At 41.1% G+C, this 27,750-nt stretch overlaps 1 long non-coding RNA gene across 1 annotated transcript; it reads left to right on the top strand.

The window, feature by feature from the left end:
- The first annotated feature begins 852 nt into the window (after nt 1-852).
- LOC124554023 lies at nt 853-15,615 on the top strand. The gene is made up of 3 exons (XR_006968212.1): nt 853-921; nt 11,282-11,364; nt 15,114-15,615. It is a non-coding gene; the product is annotated as an uncharacterized LOC124554023 (long non-coding RNA).
- The last annotated feature ends 12,135 nt before the right edge of the window (nt 15,616-27,750 follow it).

Here is a 27,750-nt window from a genome sequence, read left to right as displayed (position 1 = left end):
TCCTAATTTCGCGCTGTCCATTATGTTGCTTATGTTACCCATGGACTACTCAGTTTGTATATTTTGCTTATTTTTTCACTGTTCCACACAACTTCTTCCTGTTTTCTCAATTGATCTGTGTTCAGTTTATCAAGGCCTATCCACTGCGCCAACTTATAACTAAATCTGAGGGGGGTGCGATGGGGAGGTTCCCTTGTTAGAAGTTCGGACGCATGGGTCCAGAGTCCAGGAAGGGATGGATGGTTCACTTTTTATCTGAAACTACCAATAAGTAAGACCGCTTTTATTGCCCAAAATATTTTTTTTTCTGATAAAACATTGCAAGAAAAGCAGTCCTGTTTTAGATGTAGCAGAGACGAATTTGAATGCGAGTGTGGGGCCTAGAATACTGGAACTGGATATGAACAAAACTAAGTGAACTAATGGAGCGATTTCGGTCTTCCGATCCGACGTAGTTCGTAGTCATGGCGCTTTTTAGGGGGGAGCGGACCAGTGGAGTGCGCTCAATACCAAGCGAGGGGAGAATCGCGCATGCGCACTGTAGCTCCCAGTATATAAGGGAAGCGATGGGTTAAGCGAACTAAAGAACTATAGTTTACTAAAAGAAAAATCGCTTAGAAGAGTTCCTTTCCGGGATTAGTTAATTTGCATTAGTTCGTTCACGAACTACAACATAGAAACTCAGGCGGAACAAAGACTGCGAGTGGCGTCAATACAAGGTACGGACTGACGTCATCAGATGGCGTTAGCTGTCCGATGCGGTTCTCATGACGTCACGAATTTCACCCAATCAGCATCAGATTTTGTGCGCAGCGAGTCCCTGCACCGCGGGAAGGTAGGTATTGATTGGGGGGTGATCCTTCGCAGTTCATGTCAAGCGCCCGTTGAGGCTGCGTCGCTGCGCATCAAAGACGTTTCAAGGTACGAATTTAAATGTAGTAAAGAAACAGCACGCCAAAGAATTGTATAATGGTGCTAATAATGATGATATTTAGTGTATGGTTCTGCAAATCGAAGAGGTTTAGGTGAATAATCTGTGATGTAACTTGGCATCAAGGGTCACGTTCGTTTTATCGACGTCCGTAGTCTGCAAACCACCATGAAATTCTTGGCTGATGTGTACAACGCATTTTTCGGGTTGCTTCTTGTATGATTACGTACGAGCCTGGAAAGAACGATTACACAAATGCGTCTTTGTGCGTTGTAAGTAGACCATCTTGTCTTCGCGGCCATCATGGGGGAGATACGTAGGGGCTTGGGATATATTTCCTCGATTACTTACTTAGAGCTAGTTATGAAACGAGAAGGTTTTTGCGGAATAGTTTGCGTGTATCTTTGTAAATATCTGCCTGTTGAGGATTTTTCAGCATCTGTGCGATGCTCTCCCAAGGGTCTTTCGAACCTGCGGCCATTTGGTCTCCCTTTGTGTTCTATTTAGTGTCAGAACGCAAGCGAAATCTGTAAAATTAAAACGAAAATAATACCGCGTGTTAGCCAACGAGAAACACAAGCAGTCGTTTTTAAATTTTGAGATATCGAGTGATTAACTGTCAAAACTCACGAGTTCTAGTAGAAGTGGAGCAAAATCTGACTTTGGGAAAATGTTCAGCGGTTCTAATGCAAATTTTTGACAATCGCCTAAATTAAATGTCTGTTCGGCACGAGTGCAGTAGAATACCTTACATTAGAACAGAAAGAAGTGAATGCTTCGTGCTGAGTAAGAAAAGAATAGTTTGGGCTGAGGAAGAGATATTGCACGCAGTAAATTGGAAATTAAATATGCCGCCAATAAATTACCCAGTGACTATTGTCGCTAGTTTCGTGACACGACCAGGACCTACAAGCAATAACTTTTTGCTGCCGATACTTCTGCCCGACAATATTCGCACGACTACAGTACCAACTAATAACAGAGTAGGACGCCTATAAAATAAATTTTTGCTTCTTTAATGAGAAGGGGTGTCAAATGGCTGTTCGTAATACCAAAATGTAATATATGAACATAAGGATAAGGAGGCACGGGGTAACTGGCCCACTGTTTTTCAGCATGCCATTTTAAGACCTACTGTTTGTTTTATTCAACATAATTTTTAAATATTCTAATATAAAATGAAAGTTTCATATAGAAAGGGAATGCGGAAGTGTCCGTATCGACCCGTCTGCATAGACCCATGACGTCACCAATATGGCGGAAATGGCTTTTCTGGACGTCTCGAATATGGCACTTATGATACCACTACATACACACAACAACAAACATGAAAATACGTATAAATAACACTTCCCTCCAAATATACAAACTATCGGGACAACCGCGGGAAATTGGGGAATGTCAGATTCCACCCGTCTGCTTTGAACCATGACGTCGCCAATATGGCGGAAATGTCTAGTCTATGCGTCTCCAATATGGCGCCTATACCATAGGCAACAAACGCGAAAATACATACCCTCCAAAATTACAAACTATCGGGACATCTGCGGGAAATTGGGGGTTTTAGGGAGGGGAAAGGCTAAATGTAACAGGAAAAAACCACGATCCTAAAACACGCAAGATGAAATCTGCAGGAATTCCAAAGTCTACGGGAATCACACACATCCCTTGATCTATCTAAGTCAACGGCATCTGAAGATACCAAAACACCAACGCCTACAGCAAAAACTACTGAAATTGGGACCACAGCTGACAGTACCAAAACACCTATACCTACATATAAAAAACATGAAAATTGGGATCGGCCATTTCCCTTGACCTATATAGGTCAACTATAACTACTGATACGAAAAAACAAACACCTACAACTATGAAAAACAAAACCACAATACGTCAAAAAATATAAAACTCAAACATTTCTGCGTAAATTAAAACGCATTAAATACACAAAATATTACAACTCGACAAAATAGACAAAAAAGTTACTTACCACAAACGAATTCCCCCCCCCCCCCCCCCTATAAACACACACACACTGAGACCGAGAGAGAATACCCTTATGTCAGAGGGTCAAAGCAGACGGGTGGAATCGGATGCTTCCGTTGACCCTAAAAATTTTTTTGGGGGGGGGGGGGGGAGGGAATTGGACCTAACCAGTCTATAATCTGTGTATGCTGTTTTTTGATTTGGTGTATTTGTGCCTGTTGACGAGCATTAAAGCCACACTGCAAAATCAAACTTACTTCAATAATTCTATTAGTACCAATATCAGAGGAGTTGTATCACAGGCTGTCGTTTATAGCAACAAAACATCGAAGGGTTGTGAAGTGTCAGTGGTATGAGAAGAGATTTCATGATAGTAACATGGTCTTAATAAGCTTATCTGGATCAATTTACTTGGTATGTGCATTATGCATGCATAATAAATTAATAATGCTGGCCTCTGTGAGTTAATATTATTTAAAACAGTAACACTGGCCCAGTTAACAAATGGTGCCGGTCTCTATCCAAGCCTGTTTGTAGGCACCTCTGCCAATCCTGCTCTCTAATACATACCATTCTTTCCTTTAAGCATGCAAAGAAGTGGCATCATTTAACAACTGACAAACATGGTAAGGCTAGTGTTTACTCGTCTGATAGAACTCGTCTTATGTTTCCTTTCAAATGCTAACTGCTCCAACAATTCTAGGCTTAGAAGGGTCATGAGTGAATGAGGGTTCATAACTTATGTTTGTCCTGGTTTTCCCCATAGGTTTAGTTCTTTCACAGTGGCAGTGAGCTTTTAAAAAATGGCAAAGGGATGATCACAATAAGAATGTGAAATATCGAGAGCTCCCCTTATGGGAGGTGAAAGATAAATAATTAATCCATTCACAGTTATTGTAGTTTGTTTGATGTAGCATTCAAATATACCCAGCACATCACCTGATTACAACCCCAATCTGTCTTACATTAAAGACTTTCGTGGTTAATATGGAGAACCATCAGCTGTATAATGGAACGTCGACAATGAAAATTTGTGCCGCACCTGTACTCGAACCCGTATTTTCTGCTTATCACGATGCTTTTCTGTTTGGGTATCCAAGCATAACTCACAGCTAGACTGAAACTTCCATATGTCATCAACTGTGTGTCTGCAACTTGTACTCGTACATCCTTTATGTATGTTCCCGTATAGGGGAGACATTTCACTTAAGTCGCTTGTCCAGTGTTGGTGGATAAATACAATATTGCAGTGCTTTTGTTATTCCAAGTTACGAAACAATGTACCTTCAGACATAAATATCGTCTGTTAGGCTTCTGTTCCATCTATGAAAAATGGGCCTATGAGCTCATGGTTCATTCTATCACACCACAGGTTTACACTTCATAGACACTTTCTACCCAGCGAAGTGTACGGGGGTTGTCAGCAGACCAATAGAGCATGTTCCTACAGTTTATCTGGCCGTGATTGATAAATGTGGTGCCATCAATAAACAAGATATGATACATTTGAAGTATCCTGTCTTAGAGCCCATGTACAGAGGTTAACAAGATTCATTTCTATGCAGCTATTGAGGGAGACGATACGATAGGGATGGTGATGGGACCTATGTCGATGGAAAATGCACAGGTCACTTGCCCGACTCACGCTGCTTCCTTGTGTGATTGCAGAGGTGCTAATGTCCAGATCAACTGCAACAGCAGCAGCAACATTACTTTTCTTCTCTTCTGTCATCACTTGTTTCCTTCTGTTGCACTGTCTAGGTGCTACAGTATCAGTTTCACGTAAATGGTCGAAGAGGTTCATAAATAATTGCCAAGGTGGTTGATATCTGTTTGGATGTCTTACCGCATGTGCCGTACAAGAATGAACTGCCTTCTTCCTAACTCTCCATACAACATGAGCATGTTGGTTTTTTCTGCACTGGTAAATCCCAACATTCAACCTTCTGCTTGTACTGTCACGCACTGACTAGCAAGTCGCAATGCCCTCAAGGAACACGCTTGCACACTGTAAGAAAATGTAACATCGTACCTAGCGACAACGCAGGTTGAAAATCACAAACAATTATCAGTGTGAGAACTTCTCAGAATGCAATAGCTCGTAGATGACTCGAACTAGAATCCTGCAGCAAACACCACTGACATGCTTTTAGTTTGTGAATGTCAACATGCATTGTTCCGTTTAAAACGGTGTATGTCTGCACAAAAAATACTTGCTATGTGTTATTACGATCTGTTTATTGGCTAACAGTATGAGCCCCTGACTACCAATCCACTCTCTGAAAACTGCACATCACCCACTTGTACATTCCCGCAATATTTGCAGTGGAACTTCTAGGTTGTCTAATAAAGGATTAGTGGCTCTCTGTGGGAATTATTAAGTCCACCCATTGCACCACATTATTATGGTGGAAAACAGTTGGAAAAGTTACATCTCATATGACTGAGAAGATAGTGCTGTTAAGATTTCTGTCAGCAGGGATAATTATAAAGACTAGGAATATTTCGACTCCTGTCCAAGCAAAGCTAAATACACTATTATGGAGGAGGATCTCATGATGACACCTAAAGTACCTCCGATTTCATTATTTAGCTCTTTGTGGCAAACAGTGCCCAAATTTTTTTAAAATTTTAGTTAATGATTATTTTATTTTTGCCTTGTTTGTCACTGATACAGCTGCTTTCATTTTCTGCATTAATTGTAGGCAGGTGCCTTCTTACCCAACCACAGTATTTCTTGCCCTTAACTTTCCACTAATGCTTGTGACTTCTGTGTATTTCTATAAATTCAGCAGTGAACTCTCTGGGACACTGACGCGTACCACCCATTTTAGAATTCAGGCTGCACACTGGGTTAGTGGGTTGTTGCGGGAATTATTAAATCCTCCATTGCACAACATTGTTATGGTGGAAAATTTACAGCCTAGCTACATCTCACATGACTGGCACTGTCTTAGTGCCGTTAAGATTCCTGAAGCACTAGACAGCAGAAGCAGAAGTTATCTGATTATGTACAGTATATAAACCATGGATTTAATGTACAGGGGACTCATCAGTATAAGTAATATAGGTCCTTATAGTGGAGATGTTGAGTTGCAGATAGGCATAAGAAAAGACTGTCACACATAAGCATTTAGCCGAAAACACGTTTATCAGAATTACACACACAAGACGACAGTCTCTGTCTGCCGAGGCCAGGCCCATTATTCCATCCTGGGTTTTCCGTTGGTTATTATAGGCCGTAGTGGAGACACATATAATGTGTCAAAGAAAACTACAATTAATCTTAATTTATAGCCGTCAGTACAAGTTAATTACATTAGCCAGCAAAGAAAGCTGTATCATTATTTAAAAATAGTTACTGAATGACATTTTTGCACAAGGTTGGGATGTAATTTTCTTGGGCTTACTGGAGACTGGGATATCACTCATCTACTGTGATGAGGGACCTCACCGTGCTGAAAACCTGTATTTTGAGCGTATCCAACATGGCCACCAAAACATTGATCCTAACACCTGCAAAAGTACAAATAACATGCAAAGCAATTCAGTGACTAAACCCAATGAAATTAGTGGAACAACCGTGGGAAACATTTTTTGGGTGTGGGGGAGGAGGCAAACTTAAAATTCAATAGTAAATACAACAGTTAGAGATCGAACACAACAAAAAATAGAAACTGCAAAAAAAGACAAAATCATACAAAACACATCATAAGTTCATGGTATCCAAAACTAGGATTAACTTACATAGCCCAATCCTCAGCCCTAGACAAGGATACTAGTACCCCACCCTCACCCCACAACTACAGAAGCCGAGGAAGATTACAGGGGTCGACAGAAGCGTCCGATCTCACGCGTCGGCTTTCGCCCGTGATGTAAGGGTGTTGTCGTGTGTGACGTAATGACGGCGCGGAGCGTGTTAGTAAACATCGTTGTGTTGCCATTTGTTGTGCTCTCTGGTGGTTTGTTCAGGGTTTTCGTTTGTGTGGTGCAATGGCCTCAGTTTGCTTTTGCTCATTATCCAGAATTGTTAGCGTCGGCTGTGTTTGTAGCGGAATTCGTTTCAGTGAGTTCACGAATTTGTGTGAAGGTTAATTTAGTGTTGTCCGCTTTACGTCGTGTGGTAATTTTAGTAAAATTAATCAGTTGTTGTTTTTGTTCAGGAATGGTTATGACGGATAAAATTAACAGTGCACAGGTCAAGGGAAGTGTTCGATCCCAATGTGTAGGTGTGTGTGTTGCTATTGGTATCGGGAGATGTTTGAGCTATATAGGCCAAGGGAAGTGTTTCATCCTAATTTATGGGATCGGGATCTGCTGTTGAGCTATGTAGGTCAAATGAAGTGTCCGATTCCAGATGATATTGTGTTTAGTGTGGGGAGTTTTGTGATGTCTGTTTTTTTTCGGCGTTTTTTGTGGTTTTGTATGGAGGTGGGTGTCTAAATTTGTTTGTATTTAGTTTGCCCCCACCCAAAAACACCCCATTTCCTGTGCTTGTCCTGTTAGTGTCATTAGGCTTTTTGTGGAAAGTGTGTGTGTTTGTTTTTTGATGTATTTTCGTCCTCATAATGTGTACGTAACGACTTTATATGCACCATATTGGAATCGTGGTTTATGGTCGTTTCCGCCATATTTGTGAAGTCATGGGTCAAAGCAGATGGGCGGGATCGGACGCTTCCGTATTTCCGATTACAGCCTTAAGGCATCGAGGTCATTAGAGACTGAGCTCAATTTTGGGCTGTTGAAAGGATGGGGAAGGAAATTGGTTGTGCCCTTTCAAAGGAACTGTTCTGGCATTTGCCTGGAGTGATTTGAGGAAATTGTGGAAAACCTAACCCTGAATGACCAGACACAGATTTGAACCATTATCCTCCCAAACATGAATCCAGTGTGCCATCTCACTCGTTGATTTTGCTATGAAATTTTAGACGAGAGTTGCAACAAGTTTTCAGATATTTTTGAGATGATAGAAGACCTAAATGTCAGTAGTTTTCTACAATACGAGAGAAGGAAAGTTGCTACTCACCATATAGTGGAGATGCTGAGTCGTGATAGGCACAAGAAAAAGATTCACACAATCATAGCTTACGGCCATTAAGGCCTTTGTCAGCAGCACGCGCGCACACACACACACACACACACACACACACACACACACACACACACACACACACACACACACACACACACAGGCAGTGTAGTTTCAGCTCTCTGAGACTACAGACGTGTGTGCAAGTTGCGCTTGCATGGGTGTGTGCGTGTAAAGCTATGATTGTGTGAATCTTTTTCTTGTGCCTATTGCGACTCAGCATATCTGCTATATGGTGAGTAGCAACTTTCTTTCTCTCGTATTGTTACATTCCATCCTGGATTTTCAGTAGTTTTCTACAGTTTCATTTGAGCCTTTGTTGAATAACAGCTTTGCTACTGCATACTTTAGAGCATCTGGGAAACCATTTCTTCGAAAGACTGATCCATTAATTGGTATAGGGGTCTGACATTGTGCTAGAATCTGTATTAATTATTTTAGTGGGTATTATCATTTCATCAAGAAGAGTTTTTATTTTCTAATGATAATATTAGTTTTCTAAATATTTAGCTGTAATGCTTTCAAATTTCATTAGAACTACTGTACTATCCTGATTGAAATGAAGTTATGGACATTATCTAAGTAACCTCTTACATCCACATTTAATTTTGATATATTTATAAACTGTTTTTAAAAAGCTCATTGAAGTCTTCTGATATAAGGATGTCACCAAACTTAATTTTGGAGATTTGTGGTTTGCCAGCTATGATGTAAAGTTAAGAGTTGATGACTGATGATACTGCCTTTGATTTGTGCCGTTCAGAATGAATTTTTTACGTGGCATTTAATTTGTTGCTTTTACCACTCTTCGAAATTTTCAAGAAATGTCTCAGGATTTTTAGAACTTGTAATACAATGATCCAGTGGCCAGTTTACTTCAAATCTACAAAAGAACAAGTTTATATTTTCTTTACTGAAGTACAATTTGCGTACTTTTCCTAATGTCTGGTTCATTTAATTTTTTGCAGCCCCGAAAACAACCCAGACTGATCAGAAGACCGTGGCTCAATGCAGAATTTCCTCGCATCATCAAATGTATATAATTTGTCAGAATGTGCAGTTTTGCTATCACGTGTGAATTCTGTGAAGTTTAGCTTCAAACCAAATACTCGAATGCTGAAGAAACAGGCGAATCTGACGTAGTTTACACACCAGATTTGTTGCACTTTCTAGGCTGCAGTTTATCTGCATTTGTAATCTGCAGCCCTAGATTGAGTCACATTTGCTCAAACTTAACTCCAACTTCCATGTTTTGCATTCATCTCACACTTGTGGAAGTTAAATATTCACTCACCTCGATGAAGTGTCCATTGGTGTTGCCTGCTCACTCGTGACGTCATTGCCATACGATTTACACATTGGAATCTAGCGCACACCTGCTACGAATAGCCGATGTAGACAATAATGAAACTTTGTTGTCTAGTACATGAAACCAGCAATTTTTATCAATTTTGGAGTTTGTTTTTGAGATAAATGGGACAAGTTGACAGAAAAAATTAGCAAAAAATAAGTGACTCGTATATAGGTAGGGACATCTGATCCTCACTTACAGTAACCACAACCTTTTTTCTCTAAAAAATATATTTTAAGTCGTATTTTTAAGGTCTAAAACTGCCCACTAAAGTTTCTCATGCAAAGCACTATTTCAAAGCATCATTCTGTAGTATGACATTGAAATCACGTGATCGATGCCTCCTTCCCTCGTCCCATAAAACAATTTAGCGTAGAACCATATATCTTTTTAAACAGTGGAAAGTCCAAAATGGACTAACTATTTTATGAAAAATAGCTTCCTACGCACTGTATAGAGGAGACATTGCGTGATAGGCAGACAACTCACACACGTAGGTGTGACAACTGTCTCTGGCCACTGTAGCCGGTCTGGGACTCCAACTGCACCTGACTGTTGGCAGAATAGAAGGCTGTATAGTGCTGCAGTGGGGGTAGGGAAGGTGATAAGTAGGTGGAGGATGGGACTGGTGAAGGTTGAGGTCAGGCGAGTTACGGGGACAGAGGATATGTTCCAGGGGTAGCTCCCATCTGTGCAATTCAGAAAAGCTGGTGTTGATAGGAAGCATTGTCCCAGCCTTGTACAGAAACAGATGTGTGGTGCCATCTCTCTCCAGTCACCTCCCACATAGCCACTGTCTGGCCACAAAAGAGCACTCACCTTGTGACTCGGCACCACCTAGGGCTGGGAGCAATTGAATCACTTTCTCTGCCAGGATTTCAGCTACCTCTCATCCCCTGAAATGAGGAATGTCCTACTCACTACCCTTCCCACCCCTCCCACAGTGATATCCTGCCACCCATTGAACCTACACAATAATCTCGTCCGTCCCTACTCCGACCGAGCCTCGTCTCTTGGCTCACATACCTGCAATTGTCCTATATGTGAAACCTGTTCCATACATCCTCCCATCACCAGCTACTGCATCCAATCACAAGCATCACCTATCCCATCAGAGGCACAGCTAAATGTGAATGCAATCAGGTGATCTACAAACTAAGCTGCAACCCCTGTTATGCAGTCTACATGGGTGTGACAATTGACAAGATGCCTGTCTGCATGAATGGCCAGAGACTAACTGTGGCTGAGAGACAGCTGAACGTGTTGCCCAACATGATGTGCTTCACTTAAATGACTGCTTCACGGCCTGCATCTCTGTATCCTTCCTACCAACACTGGCTTTTCTGATTACAATATGTCCTACATTCCCGTAACTCTCCTGGCTTCAACTTTGGCTAGCCATTGTGTTTCACCCATCAACACCAGCTTTGTGTTTAAAAAAGGACAAGCCTGGTTTTATGCAATTGACAAAGTACAGATATTTCAGACTATGTTTGGCTAAAATATAATTGGTGTTTGGTTGTTAAGATATTACTGTGATGCTGTTTCCGTTTGGTGTTAACTTTTACGTTTGAGGTACTTCTTGGCCACCATGTGATGATACGACAAGGTCTCCTTACAAAATGCTTATGTCATTGTACAGTAAGTCCTTTTTCCATGCCGTGCAGCACAGTATGGAGCCCATCCTGGAGCCTGCCATGGATTTCTCAACAATTCAAGTACATATTGGGTATTCAATGTAAAACGGTTCAGTTAGTTCAGACTTGAAGTTGATTGATCCTTGGATATATCTTCAAGTTGTTAATTGTACATTCCAGTGTTTTAAGATTGATGCATCGATTATAAAGAGTCATTATCCACTACATGGGCTTTATATCGTTAGTTAGGAAACAATCACAAGAAGATTTTTTTTGTCTATTTTCAGGGTTGTCGTCTGACCAGTGCTGGGGCATAACAGCAAGAAGTTGTGCTTCGTCACCCACTCTCGCACTTTTCTGAACTCTCCAGGTGAGAACTCTCCCTGCAACACATCCCGTGTTCCTGTAGCCTCTCTGGCCTCAATTGAAGATGGTGATGCAGAAAAAATTCCAAGCTTCATTGTGAGCACACTGGATACCCTAGAAAACTGGTTCCAGTGAAATGGGTGAAACTGAACATTGCAAAAACCCATATGGTACATTTCCAAACCAAACACTCAAACTGTGCAGAGCTTAAAATACTATGCAATAATCAACTTATGGAAGAAGTTCACACTGTCAAATTCCTAGGAGTAAATATGGACAAGAACTTGAACTGGAACACACATATTGACTCCTTATCAAATAAACTAAGCAGTTTTGCATTTGCAATGCAGATAATTGCAAATTCTACCGACACGAGTACACAAAAAATAGCATACCATAGTTATTTTTAATCTGTTATTAGGTATGGTAAAATTTTCTGGGGAAGTTCAAGTAGAGTAACTCGTACACTGAAACTTCAGAAAAACTTATCAGATATGTGTACCAGACAGAAAACAGAATCTTATTGCCCATTATTTCAACAACTGCAAATCCTAACTGTACTCTCCATATACACTCCTGGAAATGGAAAAAAGAACACATTGACACCGGTGTGTCAGACCCACCATACTTGCTCCGGACACTGCGAGAGGGCTGTACAAGCATTGATCACACGCACGGCACAGCCAACACACCAGGAACCGCGGTGTTGGCCGTCGAATGGCGCTAGCTGCGCAGCATTTGTGCACCGCCGCCGTCAGTGTCAGCCAGTTTGCCGTGGCATACGGAGCTCCATCGCAGTCTTTAACACTGGTAGCATGCCGCGACAGCGTGGACGTGAACCGTATGTGCAGTTGACGGACTTTGAGCGAGGGCGTATAGTGGGCATGCGGGAGGCCGGGTGGACGTACCGCCGAATTGCTCAACACGTGGGGCGTGAGGTCTCCACAGTACATCGATGTTGTCACCAGTGGTCGGCGGAAGGTGCACGTGCCCGTCGACCTGGGACCGGACCGCAGCGACGCACGGATGCACGCCAAGACCGTAGGATCCTACGCAGTGCCGTAGGGGACCACACCGCCACTTCCCAGCAAATTAGGGACACTGTTGCTCCTGGGATATCGGCGACGACCATTCGCAACAGTCTCCATGAAGCTGGGCTACGGTCCCGCACACCGTTAGGCCGTCTTCCGCTCACGCCCCAACATCGTGCAGCCCGCCTCCAGTGGTGTCGCGACAGGCGTGAATGGGGGGACGAATGGAGACGTGTCGTCTTCAGCGATGAGTCGCTTCTGCCTTGGTGCCAATGATGGTCGTATGCGTGTTTGGCGCCGCGCAGGTGAGCGTCACAATCGGGACTGCATACGACCGAGGCACACAGGGCCAACACCCGGCATCATGGTGTGGGGAGCGATCTCCTACACTGGCCGTACACCACTGGTGATCGTCGAGGGGACACTGAATAGTGCACGGTACATCCAAACCGTCATCGAACCCATCGTTCTACCATTCCTAGACCGGCAAGGGAACTTGCTGTTCCAACAGGACAATGCACGTCCGCATCTATCCCGTGCCACCCAACGTGCTCTAGAAGGTGTAAGTAAACTACCCTGGCCAGCAAGATCTCCGGATCTGTCCCCCATTCAGCATGTTCGGGACTGGATGAAGCGTCGTCTCGCGCGGCCTGCACGTCTAGCACGAACGCTGGTCCAACTGAGGTGCCAGGTGGAAATGGCATGGCAAGCTGTTCCACAGGACTACATCCAGCATCTCTACGATCGTCTCCATGGGAGAATAGCAGCCTGCATTGCTGCGAAAGGTGGATATACACTGTACTAGTGCCGACATTGTGCATGCTCTGTTGCCTGTGTCTATGTGCCTGTGGTTCTGTCAGTGTGATCATGTGATGTATCTGACCCCAGGAATGTGTCAATAAAGTTTCCCCTTCCTGGGACAATGAATTCACGGTGTTCTTATTTCAATTTCCAGGAGTGTACATTTATGAAACTATCTTCCTACACAGCAGGCAAAAATTTGAGGAAAATCATTTTAACCACACATACAACACAAGAAATAAAAATAATTTTATGCTTCCCACACAAATTGAAATTATATGAACGGGTTCCATAGTATATGGGGATGACAATATATAACAAATTAATGGGCAAAAATATATTTAATGTTTAGCCAGAGATACTAAAAAATAAGGCTACATTAGACTCTGGGAGAGAAATGCTACTATTTGATAGAAGAATTTTTAGAGGACGACATGATAATTTGAGCTAGGGTAATTTAGTGTTAGATTTTTAGATACTATTATTATTGTTGTTGTTGTTATTATTATTATTGTTGTTATTATTATTATTGTTGTTATTATTATTATTGTTATTATTATTATTATTATTATTATGCTGTATGTAAACATAAGCTTTCTAAGTTTACGGTAAATTTTACCAAACTTTTGATGTCTCCTGTACCTGAATCAAATGATTTTTGATTATGTATGATGTTGTTGTTGTTGTCTTCAGTCATGAGACTGGTTTGATGCAGCTCTCCATGCTACTCTATCCTGTGCAAGCTTCATCTCCCAGTACTTACTGCAACCTACATCGTTCCGAATCTGCTTAGTGTATTCATCTCTTGGTCTCCCTCTACGATTTTTACCGTCCACGCTGCCCTCCAATGCTAAATTTGTGATCCCTTGATGCCTCAGAACATGTCCTATCAACCGATTTCTTCTTGTCAAGTTGTGCCACAAACTCCTCTTCTCCCCAATTCTGTTCAATACTTCATCATTAGTTATGTGATCTACCCACCTAATCTTCAGCATTCTTCTGTAGCACCACATTTCGAAAGCTTCTATTCTCTTCTTGTCCAAACTATTTATTGTCCATGTTTCACTTCCATACAAGGCTACACTCCATACAAATACTTTCAGAAACGGCTTCCTGACACTTAAATCTATACTTTCTTCTTCAGAAACGCTTTCCTTGCCAGTGCCAGTCTACATTTTATATCCTCTCTACTTCGACTGTCATAGGTTATTTTGCTCCCCAAATAGCAAAACTCCTTTACTACTTTAAGTGTCTCATTTCCTAATCTAATTCCCTCAGCATCACCCGACTTAATTCGACCACATTATGTACGTTATGATACTAATAAACCCCAATTCTTCACTAGTCCCTGTCATCCACTTACCCGTCCCAGTCTCTGCACCCAGTCCAACACTACACAGCCGTGTATTCCACTGAGGCCCCCACTAATATTTTTCTCCCTGCGCTACTTCTCTCCCTGCGCTACTTCTCTCCTTCCCCCCCCCCCCCTCCCCCTTACCCACTACTTAGCCTCCCGACTGCAGCCAGGAGTCCTGCCATGTCCTTTCACCCTCCCATAGGAAGCAATTCACCTTCCTCCACCCCTACCTTGCTATCCCGCCCCCTCCCCACTGCACCAAATTACAGTTGCACCTGCACTCTGGCTGCAGTGGCCGGAGACAGTGGTCGTGCACGTGTGAGTTGCGCTCATGTGTGTGTTTTCTACTTCATAAGGTGGCCTTCTGGCCAAAAGCTTACATGTGTAGCAGTCTTTTCGTTGTGCCTATCTTTGACTCGACATCTCCGCCGTTTATGTTTTGCATTTATCAATAGCTAGAATGCACGGCAACTTTCAGAGAATAAAATAGCAAGTAAAAAATCACAAGAATGACAAGGAATTGTAAAAAATTACAAGTTATGTTTAATGCAGGATATTTTTCAGATTCTTGTGCAGAGGACATTCCGGCCAGGAAAAGCCACCGATTAACAGGCTGGTCGTACTGTGGTGCCTAAAAGTCCACAAGTATAACCGGCAAAACACAAAAAATTGAATAAGTCGAGGCGGAAGTATACACCGAGGAAAAAACAGAATATCAGCCTGACTTCCCGAACGTAAGGGGAGACGACTGAAAGAAATAGTGGCAACCTGATCTAGGTGCTTCTATGGCTGTAGTCTGCAGACCCGTGTTCACAAACGTAGTGCTGAGTGAATTACTGATAGCTGTGAGGCAACACTTTAATTTTGTGTTGTGTAAAATATGACTGTAAAAATTGTAAGATTTTGTTGCTGTTGTAGTCCTTATTTAATTACATGAGACATGGATGTCTCAAATTTTCAGAAATATGCCTTTTTAAAATGCTATAGTTATATGTACTGGAATAGCTTGAATATTGTAAATTGGTGTACTAAGCACTGATGTAAATAAATTATTATAATATTAAAACATACTAGAGAAATGTCATTACCCAAACAATACATAGACCCAGTAACACTTTAGCATCCATTTCTGTTGTTCAAATGATAATGCCATGTTTACTGACAATCCTGAAATGAAAGAAAGCATTGTCTTTCACTACCTTCTAAATTATTACCCATAAAATTGTGTTTCTGTCGCCTTTAATTAGAGGTATTCTGTTTCAAAGAGAGAGTACATTATTTTGGGACACCCTGTATATAAATTAGTGTACACAGGTCATGTTGTGAAGATGATTTGTATACACTATTATTTATATATATTTGACAATGCTGGCACTGATTTTGTGTGTAGCATTTGACAATACCACTATGGCTCCTGTTTATTAGGACATGTTTTTATAAAATAGATCTGAAGATGTCATTATAGACTGAAACTGGTAGTCCGATGACAAAAAAATTAGTGACCATAGACATGAGGTGAAAGAAATTCATTCAATATTTGGATCACTGTTCAATTTGCAACCATATTACAGCTTGTGAAAGTTTGTTAAATAGTTCAAGTGATGCTTTGCTAGTCTAAGGCAGTTGTGAATTATCCAGAACTCCAGTGGCAAAGAACTGTGTCAAAGGTAAGTAAATCTTTATTCATTTATGTAATAAAGTGAACTAATATTTCATGTGTTAAAGTTTGATGTGCCACAGCATGAAAGAGTTTGAAGAACACTCAGTTGTGGTGAGACAAAATTAGTGTCACCTGATCACAACACTGTGAGTCAGGATGTTGGACAGTTTATCACTGAAGTTATTCAGTATCTACATTGATGACATTGTAAGATATAGAAACAAGGACATCCTGAGTTACACATATCAGAGTATGGGACAATAAATGCCTGCATTTTGCAGACTATCAGATTTTGTTTGGTGATGAAATGAAATTACAATGTCCCATACCTAAGTTGCATGTGGTGGGCTAAGAACACAACATGGAAATCTCAATAGAAAGAAGGTAATGGTATTTAAAGAAGTTGAGCCAAAAGGATAAAAATTGTCAATAACAAAGATTTAGCAAGTCAACAGTTTTAATTGTTTGGGAAATCAATTAGGTTGTCACCATAATAGATGTGGACAACAAACTTCATCAGTTTCAGTATATATGAGGCACTATTAAAAAAACCTTAAAGAACAGTTTGAAAGCAAACAAAAATAGTTGTCTAAAATTATTGCAGTGATATCTCGGCTGGGTTCTCACACATGGGGATAAGATTAAAATGCTAGCAGGTGAAATGATATTTCTAAGAACAGTGAAATGTTGCACCTGCCAAACCCAGATTAGGAACGAGCAAATTGGAGAGTAGACTGTTGAAGGGATAACCAACAAAATAAAGAAATATCTGGGGGGGGGGGGGATTGATGTAACGCATTTTTCAATGACTCACTTTGCTTTTGTTCACTGCCAGGTCTGTGCAGACATTCTGAAAGCAGCAATGAATATCTGTGATGCTGTGGTTTTCCACCAGAAAAACTCTGCTTGGAATGTGCGCAACAGCAGAAAAGTGTTAACTGCTTTTCTGTTGCATGAGTCTGTGCCTCACATCTCTGATGACCTACACCTTATTTTAAGTATTGTTCCATCCATGAATTTTCATTATTGCTGCTCATCAAATTGATTCTTTATTTTTCCTGTAGGTTGGTTAAGTATGTAATTGTAGGTTGATACTGGATAATTCAGTTGTAATGTAATGAAAGTTCATATTCATTGCTGCTTACAGAATAAGTGAACCATACACGATACCATGTTCTGACAACTGAAAGTGAAAACACACTAATCCCTGTTGAATTAAGACATACGTATTCTTAATATTTACACCTAAATTACATGCACCAAATAGAATACACACCTGATTAATAACATGTTGATCTATATCTTCCAAACACAATGCTACAGCTACTGTCTGAGGCATGGAGTCGAAGTACTCAGTGGGTCTCCAGAGGCATGTGGCAGTAGATGCCTATGCTCAGATCACACTGTTCTCATAGCCTACAAAATGGCCTACAATGAAGATCTCTACTTACTTCACTAATGATCAATACGCAAGGTTTTTATAGGGCAGTCATACATAAGTGATCTATCTACCATCTGGTGAACAAGATGTATGAGACAGGCGAAATACCCTCAGACTTCAAGAAGAATATAATAATTCCAATCCCAAAGAAAGCCAGGTGTTGACAGATGTGAAAATTACCGAACTATCAGTTTAATAAGTCACAGCTGCAAAATACTAACGCGAGTTCTTTATAGACGAATGGAAAAACTGGTAGAAGCCGACCTCGGTGAAGATCAGTTTGGATTTCGCAGAAATGTTGGAACACGTGAAGCAGTACTGACCCTATGACTTATGTTAGAAAATAGATTAAGGAAAGGCAAACCTACATTTCTACCATTTGTAGACTTAGAGAAAGCTTTTGACAATGTCGACTGGAATACTCTTTCAAATTCTAAAGGTGGCAGGGGTAAAATACAGGGAGCGAAAGGCTATTTACAATTTGTACAGAAACCAGATGGCAGTTATAAGAGTCGAGGGGCATGAAAGGGAGTGAGACAAGGTTGTAGCCTGTCCCCGATGTTATTCAATCTGTATATTGAGCAAGCAGTAAAGGAAACAAAAGAAAAATTCGGAGTAGGTATTAAAGTCCATGGAGAAGAAATAAAAACGTTAAGGTTTGCCGATGACATTGTAATTCTGTCAGAGACAGCAAAGGACTTGGAAGAGCAGTTGAACGGAATGGACAGTGTCCTGAAAGGAGGGTATAAGATGAACATCAACAAAAGCAAAACGAAGATAATGGAATGTAGTCAAATTAAATCGGGTGATGCTGCGGGAATTAGACTAGGAAATGAGACATTTAAAGTAGTAAAGGAGTTTTGCTATTTGGGGAGCAAAATAACTGATGATGGTCGAAGTAGAGAGGATATAAAATGGAGACTGGCAATGGCAAGGAAAGCGTTCCTGAAGAAGAGAAATTTGTGAACATCAAGTATAGATTTAAGTGTCAGGAAGTCGTTTCTGAAAGTATTTGTATGGAGTGTAGCCTTGTATGGAAGTGAAACATGGATGATAAATATTTTGGACAAGAAGAGAATAGAAGCTTTCGAAATGTGGTGTTACAGAAGAATGCTGAAGATTAGGTGGGTAGATCACATAACTAATGAGGAGGTATTGAATAGGATTGGGGAGAAGTGCAGTTTGTGGCACAACTTGACAAGAAGAAGAAGGGACCGGTTGGTAGGACATGTTCTGAGGCATCAAGGGATCACCAATTTAGCATTGGAGGGCAGCATGGAGGGTAAAAATCGTAGAGGGAGACCAAGAGATGAATACACTAAGCAGATTCAGAAGGATGTAGGTTGCAGTAAGTACTGGGAGATGAAGAAGCTTGCACAGGATAGAATAGCATGGAGAGCTGCATCAAACCAGTCTGAGACAACAACATTTTGAAAAGGGTAAATAACTTACAGAAATGTTTGATACTGTGCTGAATGCAGCACATCATAGTTTTATTCCCTGCCTAACGCTGTTAGTTCCTGATGTTTCCACTAGGTGGTATATGCGAATGAGTTGTTTCAGCAGTCATCACGGGGTCATATTGCAATTCAGAGCATGCACAGTGTTGTTTTATGGTTTCATGACTCCAAATCCACTACTAAAATTCAGAGATAATTCAGGACTAAGTATTGCAAGCCACTACTTCACAGACAAACTGTTATTAACTGGTACAGTGATATAAAACCAGTTGCAGGTTCAGCCAGCAGTCGCTGATGCTGCAATTGAACAACTTTGGCAGCCTCACATTTGTTGCCTATGTAAATCAAGATGCAGCAGCTCGGAGTTGAATTTGCAAAGTGGTAGTGTGGAAGATGATATGGAAAGGCCTTTCAGTCGAACGCTACAAACTGGAACAGTTGCAATTTTTTAAAAGCAAGTGACAAAGAAATTGGGTGAGTTCTGTGTAGGACTGTTTGACTAGAACTGGATATAGTGAAACAATATCCTGGCTACCACAATAATCTGATTTAACCCCAATGGATTTATGTGTATGGGATTACATTAAAGGGGAACATCAGTCAGCTGCGACAATGTATAACACGAGCAGCAACATCGAGCCGGCCACTGTGGCCGAGTGGTTCTAGGCGCTTCAGTCCAGAACCACACGACTGCTACGGTCGCAGGTTCGAATCCTGCCTTGGGCACGGATGTGTGTGATGTCCTTAGGTTAGTTAGGTTTAAGTAGTTCTAAGTTCTGCTCAGAGTCATTTGAACCATTTTTTGAGCAACATCGAATATTGTGTAATAGGATTTGGCAGGAAATTGATTACGGGTGGGACATCTGTTGTTACAAAAGATAGCCACATTGAATATTTATAAATAAAGCTTCAAGATACACTACATTCAGTGCTATATCAAACATTTTTGTAAGTTATTTACCTTTTCATGATTAAAATTTACTTTTGTATAACTAGTTTACAAACCACCTGGATACAACTGATATAGCACCATCATGGGTGTGGATGATACTGCCGTCAGCACCCAAGATTCACAGTTTGCCAAAACTGAGGATGTACTGAGAGAAGACCTTGACATAACTTGTGAAAATCTACAGAAAAAAGTGGGTTCAATCCAAACAAAACTGATGTTACACTGTTTCAGCTTTACAGAGAAGCTAGAAGTGCTCTTATCGTTCCCTATGATGAAGTCACTTTGAAACATAATCCACGCCCTATGTACCTCAATCTCACTCTTGACAGAACACACACCTTCAACCACCACTTGAAAAAATTGTCAGCAAAAATCAAAACTAGAAGTAAGCTGATACAGAAGCTGGCCAATGTATTGTGGGTGCTACCAGTAAACAGTTCAAGAATCAGTACAATACGCCTCATATATTCAGCTGCCATACCAACTTGACACACACCTAAACAAGACAATGCGAGCCATAACTGGAACCGTTAGAGCAACTCTGCTCCAGTGGCTACCATTACTGAGTAGTATGAAACCTCCCAAACTAGACTGTCAGACCGACCCTCAAATCATAGATAGAAAAAATGTAATGCCACCCATTCCTGTTGATGCAGGTTTCCTTCGATGGCAGCAACTGAGACTGAAATAAAGATAGCGAATGCAGGTCCAGTGTTCCGGAGACTTCAGCATCTATGATCACAGAAGACAGTGCTGAAACATGAGCTGGAGATATAAAGTGGAAAATAAAAGTATATAACATTACACACAGCGTGACAAATGAATTAAAAATTATAAGAACTATTAAACACGTAAACTAAAGGAACTGATGCCTATTTTGTCCACTGCACTTTATCATCAACAAAAGTAACTGTGGTCAAGCCAGTCCATTTCTTCTGCAATGAGGTCATGTATGCCTTGTAATGCACCCCTGAAGGATGTATCTTGGCAAACCAGGGCCAGCTCCTAAGTGGTCACATTGGGTCCATTCTGAAGTTCCCCATTGACTCACTCTTGTTGCAGATATCACAGTTTGTGTGAATCCTGCTGCTGTTGGATGACAGTCTTCTGTATGAGAAAATCCTGGTAGCTTCAAAGTTGGATCTGTCACGAGGTGGGAGTTCATGACACTCTGATCTCGCCAAACTGATGTCTACTGAGCATTTTGTGGCAGAGACATCGTGAGTTCACAATTTTGCTCCTTCACAAATACTGCTCCTCTATCATGTCCATTAACTTTTATAACTGTGACTTAGCTGCTGTAGAAGTTCTAGATAATGTTTCACTGCCTGCATTTTATCACTGCTAACTTCGCAATTGAAGGTCAACCTTCTCATAAAGTTTCTGTGACCCTGAAAGTAGATGTTTGCCTTTCTTTCATTCTATGCATATATGACAACAAATTGCAGCATTTTAATTTTCTGTCAGTGAAATAAGTAAATAAATGTTCAAGGTAAGTACCTTAATTTTGCCATAAGTTCTCTACTTCTTTATTTACATGTTATTGGCAATATGGATCTCATCAAATTGAGGCTTTTTGTGAACTAAGTTGACACATGTAAGTGCTGTCACTTCGGGCTTTGTGGGAAAGACAGCTTTTAGTCTGAATGTTGTGACAATTGCACTCCTACTATTCACCCACCACAGGAGGTAAGGCAAAAAATATATATCACTCAGATCATGGGTGAATACTCATAAAGTGCATTAAGCATAGGGTTGGCATGTTATTTTTATTTATTAATTGCAATCATATAAAAAACATTCCCTTCTGTGTGACTAAAGCAGTTGTACAATACATTCAGTACATTAAAATTTATTTACATAATGATGGTTCAAATGGCTCTGAGCACTATGGGACTTGACATCTGTGGTCATCAGTCCCCTAGAACTTAGAACTACTTAAACCTAACTAACCTAAGTACATCACAAACTATGCCCGAGGCAGGATTCGAACCTGCGACCGTAGCAGTCGCGCGGTTCCGGACTGAGCGCCTAGAACCGCTAGACGACCGCGGCCGGCATAATGATGGTACACATTTGTTTTCTTAACTCTAAAAGTGTAATATTAAGAAAGTAATTCATACAATTTAACTTAATAATAATCATACAGAATAATTAAAGAAAACACAAACTACTAGAGAGACTATAAAATCAGGGTAAGTAATGAAACAAAAGGAATGTATTATGTTTCCAGAATGAGATTTTCACTCTGCAGCAGAGTGTGCGCTGATATGAAACTTCCTGGCAGATTAAAACTGTGTGCCGAACCGAGACTCGAACTCGGGCCCCGAGTTCGAGACTCAGTCCGGCACACAGTTTTAATCTGCCAGGAAGTTTCATGTATTATGTTACTTATTATGTAAATTTCTCCAGCTGACATTTGGTTTGCAGCCACTTCGGTACATAAAGTTTAGCCTCTGCTGAATGGGAAAACAGACTACAGTTCAGCCATGTGTTCATTTCCTACATATATTGCACTTATAGATCTCATCGGGAACATTCAAAATTGTAATTATAATTTACTGATCAGTCTTTGCAAGAGTTAGCAAAAAACATGGCCCTCACAGTAATTTGTAAATGGCAATACTATGCTGTTGTTAATAACTCAAGTGCGAGGGTGTGCTAAAAAGTAAGCTCCGAATTTTTCATGTGAAAACTCTCAAAGGCTTTTTAAATGCAACAAGCATTATTAACATTGTACATCTTTGTACGTCATGTCTAAATATTTGCAGCCCTCTGTCACCATGGTGTGTACCGTGGCAGTCTGTAACATAACTATGTCAGTGTGTGAGGAACAGTGTACTGTAACAGAACTGCAAGTTCAAGGAGTTTGTCCATACATGGAGCTCAGCCTCCTTCAGCATGACAATGCTGGACCACACACTGGCACTGCAACAATCTGATGCTTCACGTTCACTGTTGTCGGTAATGCTGCACGCAATCCCGATTTGGCCCCATCTGATTTTCATCTGTTTCCAAAATGTAAAGAATATGTTTGAGGATATCACTTTGACAGTGATGAAGCGGTGCAAGCAGAGGGGAGGGTGTGGCGTGGCCCACAAGGAAGACAGGCTGCAGTGTGTATGTCACGGAGGTAGGCTTGAGCTCACTCGCTCACTTGAATCAGCAAACAAAATGCGTTTCTCAACTTGTTAACTCACAACTGGCATGTACGTACTAATGACGACCGTATCTTCTACAGTGAGCTAGCGTTATGAAATCTTACTGATTACTAGTTGTACAACAAAGTTTAAGATCAATTCTCAACATAAACCATACACTACTGGCCATTAATATTGCTACACCATGAGGATGACGTGCTACAGACGCGAAATTTAACTGACAGGAAGAAGACGCTATGATATGCAAATGATTAGCTTTTCAGAGCATTCACACAAGGTTGGCACCGGTGGCGATACCTACAATGTGCTGACATGAGGAAAGTTTCCATACACAAACAGCAGTTGACTGGCATTGCCTGGTGAAACGTTGTTGTGATGCCTTGTGTAAGGCAGAGAAATGCGAACCATCACGTTTCCGACTTTGATAAAGGTCAGATTGTAGTCTATCGCAATTGCGGTTTATCGAATCGCGACATTGCTGCTCGCGTTAGTCGAGATCCAATGACTGTTAGAAAAAAATGGAATCTGTGGGTTCAGGAGGGTAATATGGAACGGTGTGCTGGATCCCAATGGCCTCGTATCATTAGCAGTCGAGGTGACAGGCATCTTATCCGCACGGCTGTAACGGATCATGCAGCCACATCTCGATCCCTGAGTCAACAGATGGGGACATTTGGAAGACAACAACCATCTGCACGAACAGTTTGATGACGTTTGCAGCAGCATGGACTATCAGCTCAAAGACCGTGGCTGCAGTTACCCTTGACGCTGCATCACAGACAGGAGCGCCTGCGATGGTGTACTCGACGACGAACCTGGGTGCACGAATGGCAAAACGTCATTTTTTTCGGATGAATCCAGGTTCTGTTTACAGCATCATGATGGTCGCATCTGTGTTTGGTGACATCGCGGTGAACGCACATTGGAAGCGTGTATTCGTCATCGCCATACTGGCGTATCACTCGGCACGATGATATGGGGTGTCATTGGTTACATGTCTCAGTCGCCTCTTGTTAATATTGACGGCACTTTGAACAGTGGACATTACATTTCAGATGTGTTACGGCCCGTGGCTCTACCCTTCATTCAATCCCTGCAAAACCCTACATTTCAGCAGGATAATGCATGACCACATGTTGCAGGTCCTGTATGGGCTTTTCTGAATACAGAAAATGTTCGACTGCTGCCCTTGCCAGCACATTCTCCAGATCTTTCACCAACTGAAAACGTCTGGTCAATGGTGGTCGAGCTGCTGGCTCATCAAAATACGCCAGTCATTACTCTTGATGAACTGTGGTATCATTTTGAAGCTGCATGGGCATCTGTACCTGTACACACCATCCAAGCTCCGTTTGACTCAATGCCCAGGCGTATCAAGGCTGTTATTACGGCCAGAGGTAGTTGTTCTGGGAAGTGATTTCTCAGGATCTATGCACCAAAATTGCATGAAAATGTAATCACATATCAGTTCTAGTATAATATATTTGTCCAATGAGTGCCCATTTATCATCTGCATTTCCTGGTGTAGCAATTTCAATCGCCAGTAGTGTATAACAGCTTGTTTGTAGAATTTACTCTCTTCTGTGTAACAATTCTCATTTCACACAAGATGTGGTGCCTTGTGCAACTGATAATCATTTCGACATGATTTTAATTTTATTGTACCTCAGTACAGCCATAACAAATTATTAGTAGGCCTATGCACTTTCTGCCATTGTAGGACTAATAACAGTAAGATTTCATAATAATTGATTGTAGTAGAAGATGCAACTCTTGTTTGCCTATACACACGCAGTTATGAGTTGACGTGTGTAGAAACGCAGTTTTCCCACCGAGTTGAGCGAGTGAGCTCGGCCTACATTTGTGACGTACACGCCGCGGCCTGTCTTTCTCGTAGGCCTTGGGTTGTGGCTCTGTCCAGAAAGTCAAACATTATACAGTGATGGTATCAACAAACTAGTCTCTTGTTGGGGGAAATGTGTTCATTGCCAGGCTGAGTACCTCGAGAAATAAATACATAGACATGAAGAATAAATATGTAGAATGTTAATAATGTTTATTTTATTTAAGAAGCTTTAAGAGTTTCCACGTACAAAATTCAGAGGCACTGCATGTCAGCATGGCCTCATATTTATATTCAAATTAATTACAATTACATATGCTCCTATAGACTGACACAACGTTACACTGATCCGACGGTGTTCTTACACTACTTGCGCGCTTATCATTCCCTATCAGCACTACTGCTGTCCTTCAATACTTCCTCATCATTCACGCATTCTGTCTCTCTCCTCTCTTCTGTTAATGTCCCTTACACAAGTATTTCTGTCTACAATGGATAATCTGAACTTTATAGTGTATTGCCAGGTGTACTGTCTGTGACTATCTTCAATAACTCTAATGTGTCGGGAGGGGGGGATGCGTCATGTCTCTTAGCATCCACTTTGGAGTGGACACGAGGACACCACATGCTCAGACTGTTCTAAATCATACAGTGCTGACAGCCTCTTTTTTTATAGTGTGTACGTATTGGGGGTAGGGCTTGCACGGTTTTTTAATTGTCTCTGTGGCACAGTCCATCAACCTGAAACACTGGTTCAGCATTTTGGTATGTGCTTGCCTTGCATGTTGATTTTCTATTTCTAGAAGTGTTCTCACTGATGTAGTTAGCCTTAGTAATTTATTCTGAACAGCAGCTTCACATTTATTTGATTTCACATGAGTTCACAATCCATGTCCAGCACTAACAACTTTCTTACCTGGTTCTTTAAGAATAGGAAGTCCCGCTATATAGCACAGTCAATGAAGACCAAAACAATGTCGACTGGAGGAAAAAATTAATTTTATCACAATTTTTTGTACAGTGGTAGGATGGGGTGCCATTAACAGTATAGTCAAAATCTTGGCCGGGGGGTGGGGGGGGGGGGGAGTGGGGGGGGGTGAGCATAAGTGTTGGGATGGGGAAAGGGGTGGCATTTAAAGATAACTTTTTTACATTTTTCTTGAATATCCAAAAAACCACAGCATCAAACGAAAATGTTTCCCAGTACAAAATTAAACTACATTAGAAATCCTGTAAAAAAAGTCCAGTTCATTTTTTCTTAGGATTAATAGATTCCATGTTGCAGGGGATGGAAAAATTGCAATTATTAAAAACAGTGTTTTGATCATATAAAATTGGTGTTTATTGTTGATGCAGTGGATTAAGAACAAATATTAAATGTATTGCAACATATAAATGCAGTAGAACCATATTAAGGATTAAGTTGTGTCTTGGGGGTGTTGATGTGGGAATGTGAGGGTGGACGTTAGAAGTGTGAGGGAAAGTAGGTAGCCATATTGTGTTCAAACCTTCTACATAAGTCTGCAAAATGAAGGGTGAGCAGGCAGTTCCACGTCCTCTCTACTGCACTATGCCACAAAAAGCAACTACAGGGTATTACACCAACTCTGGTGCAATGCAAACTATGAATCACTGGTGATGCAGTGTGCAGACAGTCCTGGGGGGGGAGTGGGAATACAGATATGAGTTGGTAATAATACAAACACAAGAAAAGCATGTGGACAGATTCTACATAAATCTCTGCACACTGTTCTACACTGTATACGGGAAGTAGATTATTAGTCGTCTTATACAGCAGTTGGTGCATTCTTCTGGCAAAGGTGACTTCCTCCAACACGAGTGCTGTTTGCTTTTCACTTTACAGGTAGACTATATCTCTCCAGCATTTCCCCACCCTCATGCTCATCCTTGGCCTCAACTATAGAAACTAAAAATATCGCATTATTGATGGGGCTGTAAAAGCTATGAGTGCCCAATAAGACATGGACTGATGTCGTGGCTTAACAAAGCTTAATTTTTCAAGAGAAAAAAGGGTAATGCTAATATTCCTCAAATTTGTGCAACATTTGAAATAATGCAAGGGAAAACTGTTTCATAATTGGAAAGAAAGCAACACAAACTTTAAGTGACTAGCTTAAAAATAAATGGTATGATACAGAAAACAAAGCTCTGGGACATTTCACATCACACAAGGAGTGTTTGGGGACAGCAGGGCAATTTGTGAAAAGACTGTCTCGGAAAAATCAGGACGGATGGGAACACTAATCGTGCATAAAAGTGTGTGTTCAAATTCAAAACACCCATCACAGGCATCTACTTCAGCTGAAAGCATGATACAAAATCATTACTATTTTCAGAATCAACTATTGTTACATGTGATTTTAAATTAAACCAATTAGCCTGAAATTATGAATGATGACAGCAAATATGGAGCAATGTATACTGAAAATGCATAACAGCAGGGTTTTAAGTTGTATATTACAAAGTATATTGTGGTTCAGAATTTAAATCTAAAGTGTCCATTCCAGTAGTTGGGGCAGCACTGCTCTAATTTCACTTTCATATTACTCATTCATTTACACATCATGTTCTGTAAACCCCATCACGAAGGAGAGCTTTCAGTGATGTGTCGCAAGTCGGGCTACACAGGAACAGGCAGAAGCACCACTGCTGGCTACTTCTGT

The sequence above is a fragment of the Schistocerca americana genome, chromosome 11 (assembly GCF_021461395.2).
Source record: "Schistocerca americana isolate TAMUIC-IGC-003095 chromosome 11, iqSchAmer2.1, whole genome shotgun sequence".
NCBI lineage: Eukaryota > Metazoa > Arthropoda > Insecta > Orthoptera > Acrididae > Schistocerca > Schistocerca americana.
This window is presented reverse-complemented; position numbering and strand designations above follow the sequence as displayed.